Consider the following 9,219-nt stretch of genomic DNA (forward strand, 5'->3'; position numbering starts at 1 on the left):
CAGTATAAATATCTACATAGATCTTTCCTATGCTTAATTTTGACTCACCAACAAAGAAATATTATGGGTCTCCTCCCACCCCACACACACATTTAAATCTGTACTTGCCCTACTTCTAGAACTACAGAAGCAATACCTTTTTTAAAAAAAAAACAAAAAAACAAAGCAAACCCTTACATCCCTGCTGCCAAAAATGAGAGGTTGCAGCAACCAATCATCAAAATTTGAAAACTTCACACGGGTAACCAAAAATCATAGTATCAGAATTGGAAAAAAAAACTTAAATAAGAATATAGAGGAAACCAGCATTAGTGCCCTCTAACTTAAATCTATGCTGAAACCCAGCATCTGTTGAAAGGCTCTCTCCGGGTGTTGGGAGAGCCATGAAAACTCTATTGGAAGGGGCAAAGGGTGAGGTGCTCTTTTTAGCCTTCGCCTTGGCATTTGGAGAGGAGACCTTGGATGGATTCACCACCTCCCACACTTGCAATGATTGCAGTGAAATGGTGGATTCCAACAATTCTATGATTGATAATTATACAAATTTACTGGGATCTTGGATAGGAAATGACGTGTTGTATCCACTTCCAGAGCAAAAGCCCTGTAGCCACCGTTAAAATGAGAGTCATAGTTATATGAGCTGCTCTTTCTGACCTTCAAAGAGAGAAGGACACATTCAAGGAATTATGACAAATGGCTTTACCTGAGGTCCATCTCTCGGAAAGAATGGCTGAATTGTCACAACATTTCTGAAATTAAAGATTGCACTTGAGTTACATTCTAATTCCACCCTTCTTATGGTTCTCTCTCCTCCTTCCCCCCCATGAAATACAAATGTAGGAGTGGGGAGGAATTTAAAAGAGATGTTTTGAGTGGTGTTGCTATGGCAAGAAACTAGTCATGTGGTGGCAGGAGGTTCCTAAGCAGCCCATTGGAGGTGAAGGCAACTGGGACTGGGAGAGAGTAGGTGTGGTAATGTGTAGTAGCAGTAGGGAGATATGGGGAGAAAATGTTGTGGCAACCTGGCAAAAGGAAGTGAGTATGGGGGAAGCAAGAGGAGACATGGCATATGCTTTCCCAGTGGTTTACACAACTATTTTCTAGATTGCTGCATTCCAATATTCTTCAATAGAGCCAAGAATGCAGCTGTGGCACATTTATTCTGAACTCTGAAAAGGTGGTGTGGATGAGACTTGGATCTGCCTTGTTAGAGTGGTAGATTCAAGTTCCAGTTCTTCCGGAAATGATGTGTAACCTCTTAGTTATACCATCTGTGAAGTGGGGCAAGGGCAGAGGGATATAGGAAAGGAGAGACTGCCTACCTTTTAAGGTAAACATATGAGGACTTGGTCAATAATAAGGGCTGTGATGTGCACAGAATTATTAACACCAGCTAGTTGAAAAGCTGAGATAGGAACTCATAAACTCAGCCTGGATCCAAGTCCTCCACTCCTTCCCAAAGGCCAAAGAGTATGTCACAGATACTGTTTTGCTTTTGTACTACAGAGTGCACCATGGGGCTGGGAGCATGCTCAATGCAGTTAGCATGTAAGGAATTCTGGGGTTGGGAGCATGTTTAGTGAAAATGGAAGATTCCAAGATTTAAGCAGCAAGCCTCTAACAAGGTCGCTTGATGTGCGCATGCTCTGCCTGCAAACATCCAGAAGACAAACCTCAGCAGATTTTTAATTGCATATATTTACCTAAATTTGCATACATTTATGTAAAGCAAACAGCTGGAAAAGGGGGACAGAGACCTTCAGCATTTTGTTATTTTAAAAAAACTAACCTCCCCTATTTTCTATTTGCTTTATTTGCTGCTCCATCAGCACAGGGAGCATCTCTCATTCACTGCCCTAAACCAGGAGGAGGCAGAGAATTGGAACAAGGGCAGAGGGGGATTTTCCCTATAAGCTAGGGAGCCCCAATCCCCCAGGCAGCTCTACAGTAGTGATTTTATGAGGCTTATAATTTGATAAAATTGGGATGAATTTTCATGGAGATAACAAGAAGAACCTTTTCGACCCCAGGACCTATCCCCTGCCACTTTTTAAGAGCCAGCTCTAAAGCATGGGATGAAAGATCTCCTTAAAGAAACTATAGAAATGTTTCAAAAACAATAGCAAAGGCTTTCTATTTCCCCCCCTACAATATTCTCAGGAATGGGTAAACTGTTTTTGCTAAAAACGTAACCAAAAATTGAGCCTGAGGCAGAAACCCAATTTGAAAAATGTTAACCCAAACTGTTAATGTTTGGCGAAGTTATAAGCCACTGAAACCCAGGGCTTAGGCATCCTTCTCTATAGGCATCACATCCAGCTCCACTTGTAATACTTTACAGATCTTTTGACAGTAAAAAGGACTAAGAGAGACCATGAAAATGACAAGGCACAGAGAGCTTGTATTTTAACATTTAAATTATACTTATTTCAACATTACTTAACTAGCACAACACCAACCAGAGTCTGGTGTTGACTGTAGCCTGCCATCCAGATCTCCTGCTTTCAGTTTCAAACAATATTACATTAATGCATGTAAGGGAACTTTTAGTATGCACACACCAGCACAATCCACGTAGGGCAGTTAGTGCACAGCACACTAGTGTGCACTAGAATTTATACCTCTCTAGTGTGGACTAATACACAGTGTAGACAAGCTCTTAGATAGGCACAAGGAAGCAACTCAGGGGAAGGGTTAAAATGGGGTAGGCAACCTTTCAGAAGTGGTGTGCCGAGTCTTCATTTATTCGCTTTAATTTAAGGTTTCGTGTGCCGGTAATACATTTTAATGTTTTTAGAAGGTCTCTCTCTATAAGTCTATATTATATAACTAAACAATTGTTGTATGTAAAGTAAACAAGGTTTTAAAAATGTTTAAGAAGCTTCATTTAAAATTAAATTAAAATGCTGATCTTACTCCTCCAGCCTGCTCAGCCCGCTGCCAGCCTGAGGTTCTGTTCACATAGGCCGGCAACGGGCTGAGTGGGGCCTACGGCTGGGATGCTGGCTGGCAAGGGGCCGGCAGCCAGGACCCCAGACCTGGGTGGGGGGTTCAGGACAGAGGGCTGGGGGTGTGTGGAGGTGCAGGGCAGAAGGCTGGGGGTGTGGGGAGGGGTCAGGGGTCAGGGCAGAGGGCTGGAGGGTGTGGGGGTGCAGGGCAGAAGGCTGGGTGTGTGGGGGGGTTGGCAAGTCAGGGCAGAGGGCTGGGGGTGTGTGGGGGTACAGGGCAGAAGGCTGGGTTTGGGGGGGGTTCAGGGGTCAGGACAGAGGGCTGGGTGTGTGTGGAGGTGCAGGGCAGAAGGCTGGGGGTGTGGGGAGGGGTCAGGGCAACGGGCTGAGGTGCTTGGCTTGTGGGGGTGCTCCCAGCCCCCTGCCCTGAGCAGCTCATGGCAGGGGGCTGGAAGGGATATGCCCTGTTCCACCCCCTTCCCCAAGGCCCTGTCCCTACCTCTTCTCTGCCTCCTCTATGGAGCAGCACGCACGCTGCCACTCGTCCCCCTCCCCCTCGCAAGGGCCATCAGCTGATCAGCGGCAGGGAGAGGGAGGGGCAGGAAAGCACCACGCTGGGGGAAGAAGCAGGGTAGCGGGGAAGCTTGGCTGCTGCAGGACCAAGCTTCTGCCTCCTGCCCCTGCAGGGGAGAGCAGTGGGCGGGAGGGCTGAGCAGGGCTGGGGGCCGGGACCGCGGCAGGCAGCAGCGTGCCACTCAAAATCGGCTTGTGTGCCATGTTTGGCATGCGTGCCGTAGGTTGCCGACCCCTGGGTTAAAAGAATCTTCCCTTCAAGCCACAAAGTAACAGTAGAGGTGTTCCACCAAGGCTGCTCCAATCTAAAGGCTGTATTACGCTCTGCAGCCCTAGCGTGCTCCTTTCATAGTGGGGAGAAGCAATGGAGGATCGATACAGCAGTGGATTTTGGGCATTTTGCATAGGTGGGAGTATATGCTTTTAACTGAATATTTTTAGAATAGAATGAGGTGTCTGTCCATATTAGTGGGTTGAATACTAATGAATACACAAAACAAATATATGTATCGCAAACAAAAACTACTTTTAGTTGACAGTTAAAGTTGCAGCAGGACACATGCCATCCACTCCAAACCTTAAAAACATAGAAAGAAGGGGAAAGAGGTGCTTTCCTTCCCTTTAATGCTGTTGATAACATACTCTGGCACTCCATAAGGCTTTTCACTTCCATTTCCAAAAGATACCCAAAAACAATGGCTATCCCAACTTCATTTAACTGGCACTCACATGCAAAACCTTAGCAATGACATCATATGCTTTTAGATCAGTTATATGTACAGACCAGCACATCTGAGTGTCACACATTCCATGCATACTATGAAACTATTTTTTCATTCTTATACAGAACTAATTTCACAAGTGCACAGTAGTAGTAATAATCTAAGACAAAAATTAGGACAATACCCATGCATCCATATAAGCTTTTCTCAGTCTGCTGCAGTGTGCAAAAGCCTTTTCTTCACTAATTCCATCCAGCATGCCGAGAGGTTTGGCAAGCGCCTTGGCCAATAGGGCTTGGGAAGGGTCTGACCTATTTAGCCAAGTCTTTCTCCCTACTGACCTTACCAATAAGGTTGACAACTGCCAGGTCCTGTTGTCCTGAAATGGTGTTTTTTAAAGGTTCCTTTCTCAGATTGTTGGCACTGACTGATGAGTAGTGAGTTCTGGTTTCTGGGTCAGCAGTTTTGTGTGTATCACATGCATTTGCCAGGACTCCCTTGTAAAATGTAATCCTGAAGTGATCATTTCTAATGAAATCATTCAATAATGTACACGCATGTGCAATATATAGTGCTTTCCTTTTGTTCCAAACAAGTCTAGTTTTCTCACTTGGACTGAAATAAGCACCTAGTCTGGACACCATAAGACCACAAGAGTGCTGTTTACCACGGCATGATGGTTTGAGAAGATACAAAGATATTAACCCTCTGACTACCATCCAGGGGTGCAGTATTTCTGGGATCAAGTATTCACAGCTGTGTGTTGTTTCTTAGCAGGCCTTTATTTAGGTGAGGAATCATCTCTTCCAGTATGGCAGAACATGCTGTGGAGTCAGTCCCTTCCTTAGTTTTGGGGCCTCTTTCTGATATTTACTCATAGCGCTCCCCCCTCTTCTAGACATCACAACTTCTTATGCTGCTGGCTAGTGAGGAACTACTGTGTCAATAATTGGCTGCTTCTGAAACCCCCAATAAGTAGGCCACTCCCTTCTGGAAGGGTGACTCAAGTCATCCTTTCCCATAACCTATTTAACCTTTCTTAAGGAGTGCTTATAATGTGAATAGCAGTGTCTAAATAACATAGTTTTTAACAGTGGCCATCTTTCTCTTTCATGGGTTGCCAGCCTCAAGCTCTCTTTTTTTTTTATCATCTCACTCAAATGTCTGACCTTCATTATTATTAAATGTTAACTTTATACAGCCAGTGATCAAATTATCCAGTAGTACCTATCTAAACTAGAGAGGCCAGAATCAAAACCCTTGATCTAAATACAGACTGGTGGTCTTTCGAGTGAGGAGAGAAATCAAAATCCAACCCAAATCTGGACATGAATTTCACATATGGCCACTCTCTGTATAATGGGTCAAAGAAAAAGCCTGGATCCAAACACCCTCAAACATTGGGAATCCAGATTTTGTACTTTACATCCATTTCTAATCTAATGTGATCAATATTGGTCAAAATAAAGGACGTAAGTGGTTATCTTTAATACAAAGGATGTGATTCCTGAAGATTAGATCAAACAAGATATAGGACCAAAATCAGCAGTGACTGCAAAGTGAGAGGCACTGTGCCAGGTTCCCCATAAATAGGGACGTATGTTATTCAATGTTTTTTTTTTCATATGGGGATTTAATTTGGCACTGAATATTAATGTAAATGCACAAAAAAAGATAGATGCAGGTAACTGTTGGCTGTAAATAAGATCTTTGGGAAGTTGTAGTCTTGGGATGAACTAACCTTTGTTAAGAGGGAAGTTATAGGCCATAATCCTACTACCACACTCTAACCCACTCGCATTTAAAAAGAGGGAGTTGTTGTTATGATAAGAAAAAGATGCATCTTTTCCCGTCATTAAAATATCCCATTCTATGTTCACTCAAAATGCCAACATTTATAGTAGTAAGGAACTAAAGGAGGCATTGTTGTTAGATCTTTTAACCTGATATAATCCCTGTGGCTTGATGCTCTAGCAGGTAAGGAGCTCTATGTTCCCATCTGTTGGTGAACTGGATGAAGAACGGCCACAGGTTGCTATTTACCCAGAACTCCAGGTGGACAAACGCTTCAGAAGGAAAAGAGTTCTCTGCCCCCATCTATTAGTGAACAAGGGGAACTCTGGCTAAAGAGAGCTTCATCTGCATAAGCTATTTACCCAAAATTCTTCCAGTGACATTTTAGCCAGTCACCATAATGGTGCACAAAATCAGACTTACTTGAACAGTGGAAATGCTGTGAGAGAGAGGGAAAAGGGCTCCTGCATAGTGGCAAGGACTCTGCTTAAGGGTCTATATATTACTGGCTCCCTTCCATTGAGGGTCCCGCATGACTGGGAGAAGTCTTTGGTAGGAGATGTTGTAGAGGGGGCTGCTCAGTGGGTCGAAAAGCAGAGAGCATTGTTTGTTGAAGCCACAGAAGACAGCAGAAGAGCTGAGTGAATTCTAGTGAGGCTCTGCCTACCCAGCCTCTAAGTAAAGCTGAAATCTCTGTAGCTAGGTTAGATGACGGAGCCTAAGAAGAGGACCAAGAAGCACTTCCCAGGGGACTGGAAACAGGCCTGCATGATTGCATCGCAGTCTCTAGGACTATACTACCCACTGACACAAAAGAGTGAGCGGGTTTTAGCAGATGGGGAAGGGGGAAGTGGTAATGGGGCATTTGCCCATTGGATGTTCACACTGGTGGATAGAGAAACAAATAAATGGACTGCTGCCAAAGTTACCCTGGTGGAATGTTTAACTTATTCATTTAGATACACTGTTGCTCTGTTTCTCCAAGTTAATGCTGTGTTTTCTTTTCCCTAACAAAGTTTTTCTTGTTTCGCACCCAGACTCAGCACTTTTGAGTCTGGAAATATTGCCTATTGGTTACACTCAGGAAGGTGTTTGTGATCCCAGAAATTCTGGGTTGCGGGCTCAAGCTGGTGGCATTTGTTACATTTAAGAGAGGCCCACAGCTATTTCAATCTAGGCCTTCTTGCTGCTGCTAACACCTAACAGAAGGTGTTACACTCTAACAGGTAACTTCAAGCAGATTTATGCATAGTAGGAAACTAATGGTTTTGTGTTCAAAGTGGTTGCTCTTTAACATAAGCTCCAGCAAGTATGGTATGCTCCAGCTTACGCTTTATCTGAGCAGAGTTCCTAGTGGAGTCAATTTCAGGGTAAGGAATTGTAGTACTGACATCCTGTTATGATCTAGTGACTGATACAAAGGGCAAGCATCAGTGGAATAGATAAAGCCAGTTTCATTTCAGAAATTTGTTGGAAAAGGGGAAAGAAGTGAGAGGAAGAGTGGCAAAAGGTGCGGGGAGCACAGAGAGGGGAGAGAAGACGGAAAACAATAGGAGGAGTAACAGCAAAAAATAAAATGAGACAATATATGTTGGCAGAAACAGCACCTCATGTTAATCACCAACAAGAAACACTACCTCCATTAAAGCCAAGTTAGGTATGAGGAAGTGGCAGGAGACATGTGAGAAAGCTGGGTCATCTCACCTCTGGTAAACTAAAACAGGGGCACAATGCTTCCTTTTATCCCTCTCTTTCTTGTCACCACTAGGGCACTGTCCTGCTTAATCTAATTTTCAAAATTAACAATGGGAAACAAAAACCAACTGTCCCATTTATAAAGTTAAGGAGTCCAGTAGCACTGGAGTGCTTTTCTGAGTGGCTATAGTTTGCCTTACTGAGGGACACATTTTCTCTGGGGACAGGAGTTAATTTATCTTCATGTTAGCTCCATCTGGAAATTGTCATGAGCAGAGAGAACAGCTAGTTGTACTAAGCTGAGTATGTGTGTGCAGTGTTTTTATGGAATATACTGACAGCTAGTAACTGAACCTAATCCATCAAACTCATTTCACCTAAGACCTTCAGTATTACTCCAATTCTGATCTTTAAGGTAAAAGTGTCACAAAGCTACTTAATTCCTAACCTTTTGTTTTCCAGCATGTAATGCTTTTTATCTTCTCTTTTTATTTTTATTTTCTGCAAAAATACTGCTTCCTTTAGTCACTGGACTTTCGGGTATGTGGTCCATGCATTTATGTTTTAAAAAAAATTAGTAGTAGTGCAAAAGAGACTACTTGTTGGATATGACCTGCTGTAATGTAGACTTTATTCTCCTTAATGTAATCCAATCCACCACACATTACACCAGTGAACTGATACACCTATCCCATCGTGGTGTATTGATAATTCAGCAGGTTCTTTCCTCTGAGTTCTTACTCTGGGACATTGATTAGATGATGTTTTACCACTGGAGGTGTCATTTTTCAGAATGATGTGAAGCAAGGTCTTAATCACTTGTGGTCATTACAATTTCCATTATGACTTTTGCAAGAGCAGGAATCTCAGTCCAAGAACTGGCAAAATTCCAACGGCTGTGTCTGGCAACATGGGTACTAGCGCTCAGCGCTAGCATCAAGGTCCCAACTATGAATGCTGCCTTGCTCTGTGTCTGATGCCAGTGACAGCTGAGTGGGGTAGGAAAGAATCCAGCTTGGGGAAGCCTTCTCACATTTCTTCAAAACCGCTCCTGCTCTCTTGCTCCACATCCACTTATAAAGACTCGTCATCCTCTCTCAACTGTTTTGCTAGGATAGGCGAAAACAGATGAGCTTTTTTTTTTTTTTTTTTTAAAGTTGAAAACGGTTAAAAAAAATAAAATTAAAATCCGAGCAGGAATTGAATATGCAACCTTACTGCCACTCTGTGTTGAAGAGCTCCAGCACCAGCTGGTTATGCTTGCTGCTCCACACATTCTCTCCTGGAGTTCTGGTCTTGCAGCCGACCGATGACCATACGCTGAGATCCATGATGGCAATGGGAAGAGCTGCTGGCATGGCTCTGCTTTTTATGTGGCCTGGGACCAGCCAGTGTGAGAGACTGCCTCTCATCCCATGATTTGCTGCCACAGTTGTGGCCAGCGGAGAGGATGATGTCACATTCCCACTTGATACAAAGAGTGTTTG

The sequence above is a fragment of the Chrysemys picta genome, chromosome 1 (genome assembly GCF_011386835.1).
Source record: "Chrysemys picta bellii isolate R12L10 chromosome 1, ASM1138683v2, whole genome shotgun sequence".
NCBI lineage: Eukaryota > Metazoa > Chordata > Testudines > Emydidae > Chrysemys > Chrysemys picta.